The 12,825-nt window shown below is 36.5% G+C and overlaps 1 protein-coding gene across 6 annotated transcripts in view; it reads left to right on the forward strand.

Annotated features, from left to right (window-relative positions):
• fgf14 (fibroblast growth factor 14) overlaps window positions 1-12,825 on the forward strand; it is a 61,465-nt gene that overhangs the window by 12,300 nt on the left and 36,340 nt on the right. Inside the window, exon 1 of one of the 6 annotated variants that reach the window (XM_049727641.2) lies at window positions 4,435-4,806. The exons of the other annotated variants lie outside the window; for them this stretch is intronic. The gene's annotated coding sequence lies outside the window, so the exon portion shown is untranslated. Of the gene's footprint in view, window positions 1-4,434; window positions 4,807-12,825 lie in introns of those variants that run through there. 6 annotated transcript variants of the gene reach the window in all.

Here is a 12,825-nt window from a genome sequence, read left to right on the forward strand (position 1 = left end):
TAGCACACATCTTTGTCCCTGAATTGCGAAGTAAAGGAGAGTAGTAACTGACTATTCATTGTGGCATTAGGAAGGAACTTTATCGAGGTCAAGATTGATATCATTTTAGCTGAATTACAAAGAAAAAAAAAAGTTTTATGTCCAAATGTTAGTAGTATTCATATTTATAAAAACTTTCTTCATTGCTTTGCACTGTGAGGTCAAGGAGTACATCGAATCCGTAAAGTATTCTCTTCATAAAAATCTTGAATGTCTGTAAACACTTTGGTGTTTTCTGGAAACTCTTATACCCTTTTGGCATATTGTTTTTTACGTTATTTTTTTTATTTTTTTGTGTTGTACATTTATATGTTGTTCATTGATTACACTATGTTACTTCTGTTTGTAGTAATGCGATTTTTTTAAATGTGCAAATTTTGGTAATGATGTGACGGGAACGGGACGGTTAAAAGAGTGGAAGGTAGTCACTTATGCACCCAACTCAATTTCCTCCAAACCAATAATGGTTCGATTTAAAACTAGATGCCAAAAAAACAATTGCACAACAATGCACATCTCAGTTCGAAGATGTCAATATTCATTCGTATTTTAACTAAGACCACTTTTGGTCAGCAGCAGTGGTACATACGAAAAATTGGAGCTACTAAAATATTGCTGAATACCGAAATCCAGGTCAATTTCATCCTACCAACAGTTTACTCACAAATTTGTTCTGCTCGCGGTTTGTAAACGAGACCCATTGTGTTGACAGCTCCGGCTAAAATCTTGAGCTCTAGTTTTTTTTTAAGTCTTAAAATTGTTTTGATGTTGACATGGACTTGTATCTATGTCCCACCATACAAACACAATTTGTGACTGTGACAGCACTGCACTTGACATTGCCAGCAGCAAGCTGAGAAGGTGTCACTGTTATCTGCGGGACATGTTGGAAGTTTGTGGTGCTAGCGACATCTTTACAAGCATGTGACAGCTTAGATATTTGTGTGCAAGCGGCTTAAAAGGTGGCGCCTACCTCTGTGGGTCATATCAACACGGTGGAAATGCTAGAGAGGATATGTAAAATAAAGTCTTGGTTTTAGCTTTTTGCAGGTCAAACATGGAGACCACATCTTTTGCTAAAATTGTGGAGCGACAAGTTCGCAAGGCACTTAACGCGGAACAGAGCGGTGAGTTTTATTAAAGACCTTGGCTCGCGGTTAGCAGTATAAAATATGTGCACAGCCGAAATAAATCAATAAATAAATAAATAAGCAAATAAATAAATAAATAAATAAATAAATAGTGTTTGATGAACTTCAAATTTGAAGGCAACAAACTTTAATATTAAACATTTTAAGATGGTAAATACAACTAATGGTTTAAGTTTTGCTGTCATAAAAATTGTCTCTCCTGCATTTGCTTTGTTGCCCTAACTAACAATGTTGCCATAATTGTCAGTAATTTATTTTAGGCTACAAAATACAAGTTGTAATTTTTACAATGTATGCTTTTAGGGGAAAATCGGGGAGCTATTTAGATCCAATGTCACTTCCTAGAATTTGATAGCACCAACTTTCAGGGACATTTTTAAAGAAACATGAGAATGAATAAATACAAAAACATTCAAGGTTCTTCTTTGATCAAACATCCTCCCATTGATGACATTTTGTGGAAGGTTTGAGTAACTATTGTGAAATGTTATATCTTGCACTAGTTCCAAAAAATGCACACTATTGGGATTATATTTTCCTCAATCTGCATTCTTCCACAAAAATCTTTGCGTAGGATTCTACAAGATAGCTAAAAAACAAGCTTTGAAAACATAATTTCCTTGGCAGGGGTAATACAAATTTTTGGCAGGCATAAAGCAACACATAGTTATAGATAAAGTAGATAATGAGAACTTCATTGGACAAGTGTTATCAATGCAGTGTGCCTTTACATCAATAAAACTGATCACCGCATTGCAGATGATCAAACCTGAAGGTCACCCATTGTAGTATGTGTGTGTGTTGTTTGTGTGTGTGTGTGTGCGTCAACGCCTTTAAATGTGCCGTATATATATATATATATATATATATATATATGTATATGTATAACTCTCTCATTTTCACATTACACTGCAGCCACAAAGTCTCATGTCTCAACATGTGACTTCCATGAGGACTTGTGCAGTAGTCATCGCCAACGGAGTCACGATTTGCCAAGGCCGTCTTTTGTGATGCTCTCAATAGCATTACATTGACTTCTCCCGCAAGCTGATGGTTGGGACTTTTATGTAACGTCTCCAAACAAGCATAACATAGTGGTGACTTCTATATTTAACAAATTACGACAAGGTGTTTTTTGTTTTTTAAATTTATGTATACAGTGAACCCCCATTTATTGATGGCGATAGACTCTGATAGGGGAAAATTTGAAATGTAGAAAGATCAAATATATTTTTGGATAATAATACCTATCCCACACATTTAAACTTATTAAAAGACAGTTAAACATATGAACTTTAGGATTTTTAAAGTATTTTTTTGCACCTTTTCTTGGACAGTTTACCAACCTAAACTATTTGTCTCTGCCAATTGAAATGTACTATAAAACAAATCCATGCACACAAAAGAAAATCAAATAATCTAAATAATAAAAAAAACAGATAAATGTTCAACCAAATCATGTAATTTTTTTTCAAAAAACACAAGCCTGGAAAAAGAATTTAGCTACTGAAAAAACAATACAAGACTCAACCTTCACTTTAGTGAAAGAAGTGATTTGGGTCACAATCAAGCTTTTTTAGATTCCACAATAAACATAATGTTAAATTACTACTAATGACTTTGGTATGAATATTACTAGACTGTGTAACTAATAACATTCAACATTGATAATATAACCACGCTTATTTTTAATCACTTTTCTTCCTAATTGTATTCATATACAGCATACGCTAGCAGTCGGCCTGCTGACTCAGTGGCTGAGTGCAGACGACAGCAGCAAATAAAAGATCACTTAAATGAAATTGAATCCCTCCGTAGCGAAGCCAGCACCGAAAGAGATGTCATCACAGGCAAACCTTTGCAAAAATAAATACATAAATACACTAATTAGACACTTTACTGAGTACATCTGTATAATCTATTGAAATCACGAGACATACCAATATTTCAATGTCATAAATGTAACGATGATCAGTTTTGACTCGGAGGTAATCAGTGAACAATTTGTAAGTTCGTGTGCAGTTTTTCGGTGTGTTTTCTGTGTTGCACCTGCCGGTGATTATCATCAGCAGAGTATTTTGATGCGAGAGAGGCAGCAGGAGGATGCTGAGAAATTGTACATTGTTAGTTGCTGTTCTTTTGCCTGCTTTGATTTCTTGTTCTACTCTGTCTTGCTTCACTAAAAATAATTGGTGTGTTGGATTTACCGTGTATCTGCATCCAAATACATTTTTAAGTAGTGTACGTATTTGGATTCAGATGATTTTATTACATGCAAGTCCTAGACAAAAAGAAATTGAGTAAATTTAACATCATATTTTTCAATGGAGTAGTTAGTAGTAGAGCTCGACTTTAGTATTGTAGTATTACTGTATTTGTTTCTAGTTTAGTTCCTCTTGTGTAGAGTTTTTTTTTTTTAATGGTTCGCCGCCTAACATTCATATTTAGTACACAGACATTTTTTTGTACTGAATTTACAAAATTTTATTTCCTCAAATAGTTGCAAGTGGACTATACATCTACTTAAAAAAATGATCTTTATTATTTTATTTTGTGTAACCACTTGACAAAAAGAAATTCAACCACCAATTTTGTCCAGTATACATTCTATCACGTCGCTTCCTATCATGTAGTGTGCTTCTTTTTGCATATATTGTGTATGGTGGCCTTTCACGATAAACAGAAGGAACCATTACAGGAACTTTAGGCATTTTGTTTTACATTAATAAAGACTTGAAAATAGCAACAGAATTCAAGGGGTAAAGAAGCTATTAGTTATCCACAGAGACTACCACCTTTCCAAAAAATTACTGTTTTATCTGAGGTAAATGAGGCAGACAGCAAAGGTGATGGATCACATGAGTCACTGACAAAGAGATGAGTCTCTGCTGTCAATCAATAAAGCAAAGGGGCTAAATTTCTGTCGCAGTATCTTCGCTCCTGGCAGAGGTCACCAAACCCAAAGCAAATAACAGTCCTCTCCACTCACTGCGTACGTGTAGCAAAGTAATACTTCCAATATGAATGGCTATCATTCGAAGTTCTCCAAATTTGACAAATACGGTTAAAAAAAGGACCGGAACTGCATGAAAGAAAGTTTTTTGTACCTTTTTTCATTGCAGTTGTTTGAGCATACAATCTAGATCTACTTTCAAGTCTAAGGACCTTTATATTTCATTTTCATTCATTTTTTTTGGTTTCCACTGGGTTGCTAAGCAGTTTGATTTCAGGCACTGCTGAAAACAAAAACTTTTCCTTTGGTTTTGCTTGTTGTTGTAATTCGTCCATTGGCCACCATGGTAATGTTCATGCAGTGATTTGCATTGACCAGCTATGGGTGAATTTGGGCGTGTTAAAAGAGGGGTCGACCTTTTCGGGGCGGATCTGTGATCAAGGGAGAATGTCCTACAGGTGTGCTCACACATTTAAAAGGTCAGATTTTTTTTTTTTGGGTCACCCTTTGTGCAGTAAGAAGACTCACCGGCTGTTTAATTGTTTGGTTTTACCTTGTGGATTACCTTCTGGATTTAAGTGAGATTTGTCATTTCCAAATGACTTGTTGGTCACTTTCTGGATTGCTACTCCTTCCTTTTCTGGATTCCTCAAGTCATAACTTGTAAGTCTTGTTTTTTAACCGTTGTGCTCCAATTATTTGTAACTTCAAATGAACCAGTTTATCTTTGGTTGGCAACCTTCCGATGATGTGCTTTGAAACGCTCTACTTATGAATATGTTCATACATATATGTATCCATTTGCCTACACATTGTAATTTATAGAAATGGTCAAATAAATACTTGCTCACAATTTTGTATGATAATTCGAGACCCAACAAAAGTAAACAGTTAAAACAAATAAATCACTCATTTCAAATTGTTGCAGTGATAGACTGCAATTACTCTTAAATGCCTATTTTTATTCTTATTTTTCTTAAATCTCATTAAATTGTTTTTTGTTTACTCAAAAGACATGACTGAACTGAACAATGATCTTAAAACCAAATTTTAAAAACATATTTATTTGACTCGCCACTTAATTAATGTTGATGATGATAAATGTTAATTATCATACTTGTTCATTAGTTCCCCTGTAAAAAAAAAAGTGTTCTGCATACATAAATTACTATTCAGCAATATTTCCTTTCAGTTTTGCTGTTCAGGCTAAATCTTCTTGTCCAATTTACTGATTTGCACTGCTCCTTATTCGATTACCACATAGAGATTGGCACAGATGTTGACGTCGAAAAAAAGTGACAAGGGCGCCTAGCAATGTAATAATGACCTTTCCGTTACACACTACCCTACACGGCTCCACTCTGTAATGCTGAGCTCTTCAGAAAAATGCCTCCCCGGACCTTCCGCTGTTGTATGTTTGCTCTTATTAGCGCTTGCAGTCTATAAATAGAATAAGTGACTATTTGGAGATTTCAAATAAAGTGGACAATTGCAGACCTGAGGGTTAATGGCATTGTGGTAAACGTATATCAGCGGCAGTAAAGTGTGCTGACGCATTACGCAAATAAAGTGCATTGAAATATTTTAAAGTAATACTCCGTGTGCTGGGTTATTTAGCACGATAAAATGCATTCTTGATGTGGTCATCATTGATGAATATCACCATCAGCAGGGTTCCCCTTTATGGTTCCCTACATCACTTATATAGTAAAGTGAGATGTTGTTGATGTGTACAAGCATGAAATATGATGCAAGAGCAAACAACGCTATACACGACAATTGACGCAACACTTGCTCAGAGCATCCCTAGGAAGGAAACATGTTGTTCAATTATTACATGAACTACAAAAGATTAAGCATGAGGAAATTGTATGTTTTGAAAATGAGTTACTTTTTGGATTCCTGCAGAAATTTAAATTAAATTTCTGAAGTCAATGTTTGAAGTTAGTTTAACAATGTTAGCTGTTATGCAAGTACAAATTAACCACAGAGAGCAAAATGGAAAAATAAACCTATTTTAAAAATGCAACCTTTAACTGAACTGACAATGTTACATTTATAATATCTCATACCTTAAATGTGTAAAACTAGTTCAGACATGAAGAATAAGCCTTTTCTACCCTGATGACATTAAAAATCCCCAAAAAGAGGGAAATACAAATCACAGATTGTACAAGTGTGCTTTAAACACTTAAACATTTTAAAACACTTTGATCAAATGGGGAATTGTACGATCTCAGGGGCATTCAACTTTAGCAATTCTACAGTATTGTTTAAATTATTTATGCCCTGATTGTTGCCTGATTGGCACCTCAAAGTTCCCTTTTCAACACATTAAACAGCTCTCAAGGCTGTTGGGGTTGTTTCAGAGCTTTCACTGCTCAATACATTAAGTATTTAACAACGTGTAATGCTGTAAAACAATAAAGTGAAATATTCATAATGGCGTTGTGATGGTGCAAAGATGTCTTACTTATTGATGTGAAGGAAACGTTGCTGACTTGTGTATGATGGACAAACATGCTGAGAAAACTGACTTGACTTGCGATACATTCAAGATGACCATGGCTGGCCCTGTTACAAAGACAAGTCAGCAGCATTCTTAATTAAATAAAATAGATTTATTAGTTCTGATTTTTAGGGCATGTTTATGCTTCTTGGAAAAAGTTATTTGGAGGTTTATAATTAACATAAGATCCACACTACCGTTCAAAGGTCATTTAGAAATGTTCTTTTTTGTTAATTGTAGTAAATGACATTTTCTGGGTGACCCCAAACTTTTGAACGGTAGTGTACGCTAACTTCTGGTAGCCCGTCTATTTCTATCTACAAGTTTAACATTATATTAGTGAACCTTTGCTATATGTTTGAAGTTTACATATATTAAATACACGATTATTTCTTTTTCTTTTAATGTTTTTAACTATATGTGAAATAACAAAACCATTGACTTTTTCATGATCACTGAGAAGGAATGATTAAGTGTTAATCAAGATTTAATTACACCTAGATGGAAAGCAGTTTTATTGTCTTGTTCTGCTGCTTTTAAAAACTGAATGTACCCCCAAGTTGCGTCTTTGACTGCACAGGAAGCAGAAAACGACATCTTCACAAACACTCAAAATGTCGTAAATTCCCAGTGTTCCGGAATCCGTCATCAAATATAAAACAAGCGCCGTAACACTCGTTGCGGTAGCAGTAACTTTGTAAAAGTGCAAGCGCATGTACATTGTGTCTGCACTTCACGGAAATATTCTACACCAGACATTTCTTGCACTCATTGTTAAATTTATAATGATTTTAAGCCCACCCTCCCTTTTTTTATTTTTATCGCAGCGCACAAAGCAATTTGGTTGCTTTTTGAGGCTACGCAAGAAACCTGGAAATGACAGGTCTTATTTGAACAGTTATGAAAAGTTTGCTCATGTGATTGAATTCGGTAGGACTCTACACGGAAAGTAATGCACTCTACATGGGTATGGGTCTTGTTTTGTCAAAAGAACATGCATCTTAACCAACTAAAATGAGTTATTTTTAGTCTTGTGAAATATAAATGTTTTGAGAGAGGTGTGCTTACCCCTTTTTTTTTTTTAATTGCGTTTTTTTGCCCGGTTCTCCCTCTAATAGGCGGCTTCCTTTTCCCATCAAGAACAAACAAAGCTGATTGTAATAAGCCACAGAACATTGTTTTGTCTCATTGTGAGGTTTGCGTGATGATAGCAGGGTATAACAATAATTTGGAGAGAAAGTTGCCACGTGCCTTCGGGAAGAAATAGAGTGCTCTCCATTTTGGAACAGAGGGTTTGGGTAAATGCATGGCACAGGCAAGTGCAGTGCAGCATACTGAGTCAATGTGCATTGTGATGCTTAAATTACTACAACCTTTTTTTTCCTTTTTTGAGAGGGGAAGGCAAGAAAAGATAATATTCTCGTTTATGTAGAATGCGTAAATTAGAACAACTTTCATAACTTCTATAAGCTTTTATGAAATGCCAATCGGATATGCGTATATAACAAAATAAAAATAAATCTAACATGTAAAAACATTTGATAATTCATACACAATAATGCCAAATAACAAACATACTGTAATAATAGTTAAACCGTGTGGGTGATTCTTGAAAAATATGTAAGCGTCCATCGTCAAATGCAATCAAATTGATATCTAGCCTCTTAGATCATTTGTCTGACTATGGGGAATCTGAATAACTTCACTTGGTCTAATGTGTTTACACAAAAGTATCATAAATCCAATTACAGTCAGACTAACTCAATAACAGAACATTCCTTGGAAACATACATAGAAAATCCAATCCAGGACGCCATTTGTACAGTACGTCTATATGAGGTGTCTTTTTCCACACCTCCAGCCGCTTCTCTGTCACAAGTATAAAAAGGTCCACTCATCCCCACTCACTAGCTCCCACTCGTGTTGCATATGGAAACTTTAAGAATAGACCTGTCATCATGCAAATGTGACAGTGCATGTTTGTGTGCATGGTTGTGTGTGTTGACGGATCCGAGCTAACCCCTCGCTATATGGCATTAGACATATTTTAAGATCGCTGTATTGCCTCAAAAAGTAAATCTTTCACCCTTATTAGTTGCAGTGTGTGTCATCCTCTCAGGACAAATAAACATATCAAACCATCTGAAAAAAAATTGAATTCTAATCATTTCAATAGATGACTGACAATTCAGTAAATGAATTAGAATATTAAATATTTCGACACACATTTGACCTCTGACATTTGGGGAGATTTACGGTACTCTTCTCAGGTGCAGACCAGGAAATACACAAACCAACTCCTCCCACGTGAGTGGAGCGAGTGGGTGTGTGAGAGGCAGCGGTGAGCAAGAGAGTTCAGTGAAAATGCATAAAGAAAAGAAGCTATTTGTTAATCTAACTTCACATTGTTTATGGTTGATACAGTTATACAGCTTTTTTGTCTGGTTGCAGTATCCTTTAGTCACCATCGAACCATTTTCCACTGCTCTTTCTTCTCCAACTGAGTCACGCGTCAATATCGTTGTGTACACTTAACCTTTTCTCTGCTTCCTCGCCTCCGTTTTTGCTCATCACACGAATACACACACACACACACCTGCTGTGAGAGCACACGTGTGGTTCATTGAGTGTGGCGAGTAGAGTACAAACTGAAGCGTGGGGTGGGGGGCTGGTTGATGTTCCTTCTGATAAGGTGCCCCCAATTTTTTCCACAAATCCATTTTGTCATGCAATCCTAATGAGACTTTAGTCAAGTGAGCATCCAAAGCACAAACCTAACAGGGATGTTTTGATTTTTTTACCTTATTTTTATCTTTCCTGTAATTTCTATGATTCCACCCAAAAGAGTACCTGATCCACAGAGATTTTTCATAATAGTAGTTTCATTATCTGTGGATAAATGTGTTTTAATGGCTGCAGTAATGTAACTTCATTTACAATATGAAATTGTGTATATATATATATTTTAATGTTATTAAATGATTTTATATCCTTAGAAACACTGGGTTAAAAACAACCCAATTTGGGGTAAAAATTGGACCGACCCAGGAAGTTTGGTCAATTATTAATTTGTTATCCTCGCTTGGTACAACCCGCTTTGCTACAAAACAATTAAAAAATACATGAATGTATTTGGTCAAACTCGCCCAACCTTCTGGGTCGGTCCAATGTTTAATGCAATGAGGATGTATTTGATTATTTTCAAAAAATAAGTTCTTTCCTAGTTTTTTGTAGGCCAATTATTTACTATAAACATTTACGAATGTTTCCACAAAAAAGAAATACAGCCTTAAAACTTGCTGGGTTAAAAACTGGACTGACCCTGAAAGCTGGTTCAATTTGAACCAACTTTGGGTTGTTTCAAAACAAATTGTTGGGTTGTTTTGTTGTTCCTGGGTTGGTCCAATTTTTAAACCAGGATTTTCTTTTTTGCAAACGATACTAGGAAAAACAACATGAACCTTTTTTTCCCATAAGGTTCCATGTGTGACATAAAGCAGTGACTCTCAGGTGCCATTTTGACACCCTGTGATCATATCTAACTGTATCCCACGAGGTGAGAAGCCTTCCCTGGGTTGCAGACGAGACGACGTCACCTCCCATCCTGTAAATACTTCACGTGTTGACAGGAGGTTTCTCTGCCTCCTCTCAATGAGAAGCGTCAAGTACGTCTTGTCTGCCACATCAAATAAAGGCGAGAAATTAACCATTGACGCGCTTGGCCGTCGTCCTTTGACCGACAGAGAACAGATGGTGCTGTCGCAAAGATTGTGTAGAGCTGCTGATCTATTTTTTATGTGACGTAAGTGCTGAGGCTGAGAGAAGATAAGGTCATGCCGGTGTAGTGTATTTGAGAAGTAGACCTTTGAATGGATCCTGCTAACATACAGATATAAGAATCTTACTGAATGCACAAAAGGTCAGATCCAGCCAAAAGCATCAAAGCAACTGTACATTTAGCAACCATGTATTTATTTTGGATTAAAGTAGGTGATTTATCTGCAAGTCTTTCTCAATTGTCATAGGGATGATATGTGGGTCAATTGTAAATAATTCAATTTCATTATAATTCATCCTTCGAACCAGCTTTGATACTGTCGTCATTAGAGTTACTGTTATTATAATTGTATTTCAAATCTGGCAGTGGCTCTTTCTTAAATGTTTTTTTTAAGGCAACATTGTAAAGAAATGGGGACTGACATGGCGACCAGTCCTCGTTTATCCATGGCGGTGGAAGTAAATATGAAAAGTGTAGTTTAAAAAAAAAAAAAATCTGTGTTAACACAAAATCTGGATTTTTTTTTTTTTTTTTTTTTTTTTTTTTCAAAGTCAAAGTCAAAGTCTCCTTTATTGTCAATTCCTCCGCATGTCAAGACACACAAAGAGATCGAAATTACGTTTCTCACTATCCCAGGGTGACAAGACAGAGTTCACAACGCACATACAAGTAAACAACACAGGAAAAATAACACAAGAATTCAACATCAATGAACAATAAGCGTGATAGCACGCTAGCCGCTCCCGATGCACAGCAGAGTCCGGTAAGATGACAGTCAACCAGGCCACTGTGAACACGAGCACGCAGCAGGCACGCACTGTCCGGTTTGTGGATCCTATCAGGCGAACGCAACCCGTCTTGTCGTTCCGCGAACGAACGTACGCCAGGAGAATGGAAGACACGGCTGGGCGAGCTGGGTTGGCCGCAAGCCTGGCCCGACGTCTCCGCGCTGGCCCGTCTTCCGCTGCCGACGCATCCCAACAATGCTCCAGGACGGAGCAGTCCGAGCTCACGACGCAGTCCAACCGGGGGAGGAAGAGCAGGCCAGTCCGGCGTCGCTCCATGACGAAGCAGTCCGAGCACTTTAATCTCTCCGCACCAAAGTCCAGAACGCCATAAAACCCATAGAAAGCAAAAAAAGTCCAATAGAACAAATTTATGTGGGGTTAATCAGAGGTACTTTAAAAGAGTCATGTAGCGGCATTCCAGTTATGAGGGTTATGCAACCACATTATCTTTAATGTTTTACTTCCCCTCTCAAAAAGAATGACTTATGTTGTAGGTCACATATAGTTTTGAAAAGATTTAATCTTGATCTGTTTTTTTTTTTTTTTATGACCTATACCTGGCATGTGTAGATTTTTGTATCTACCGTACCTCTATGACACGCTGAGATTTATATTTATGAAGACAGGTGTTTTCATAAAGCGCCTAATGTTATAGCTGTGGTCAAGTGGTGCTCCTTAAATGTAAATACTTGGGTGCACGTGTGACTCTAACACGCTTTAGCTCTGCTAAGAATTTAGCATTTAGCTGTCAGTAGACATATTCATGCCCATCTGTTGTTTAGCATCAACATTAGGAAGCGTCAGACCACGCTGAAGGTCCGTGCAAAGTCACTTCTATATATCACACTTTTGGTTGTTTGCATCTTGACATAAAGCAGATGGGCTCAGGTATATTCCACCGCCACTCTGCCGAAAAAAACTGATTAAAATGTGCAAAAAGTGACTTAGTCACATGAGCGTAGTTCAGTATTGGCATGAGTTTTGGTGGACACAAATAAAAAGCTGGAGCTGCTTAAAGTGATAGTGCTCCTATTTAGCCATTTTCGGTTGTAAAAAGTTATGATTTAGTTAATTTATTTATTTCATTATTTTTCACGTACATTTAATGCTTTTAAAACTTATTTTGCCACTTTCTGCTGACATCACGTGCTGAGGGCTCAAGTTACCACCAATTATGGCTCGCATGTTTTCTGGGTTTGGTTATTTAACATTGCAAGATAAAATAAACTACACTGCAAGGTGGAAATTAATCCCAAATATCCCAAAATTGTATGTTCTCCCCCTCATGAACCACGAAGTAGTGCTTACATTTTGTCGATTTACAAAGTGAACTGAGTTAATTTGTGTATATCTATATTTTATATTCATGTATATATTATGCTAGATATTTAAATACAAGTGAATATATTATATATCATATACCACCATAATTTAAGATGTTAGATTGGATGTTGGGTAATCTCGCTGTCACGCAATGGTGCTATCACCTGGACAAGCTTTAGTAATCCGATAAAGCAAACTGTCGCTAAGCGGACACATTGCTTTAGGCACAAATGTTCCTTGAGGCATAAATGTAAAAATCCACCATCAAAATAGCACAATGTGTT

The sequence above is a fragment of the Syngnathus scovelli genome, chromosome 8 (genome assembly GCF_024217435.2).
Source record: "Syngnathus scovelli strain Florida chromosome 8, RoL_Ssco_1.2, whole genome shotgun sequence".
NCBI lineage: Eukaryota > Metazoa > Chordata > Actinopteri > Syngnathiformes > Syngnathidae > Syngnathus > Syngnathus scovelli.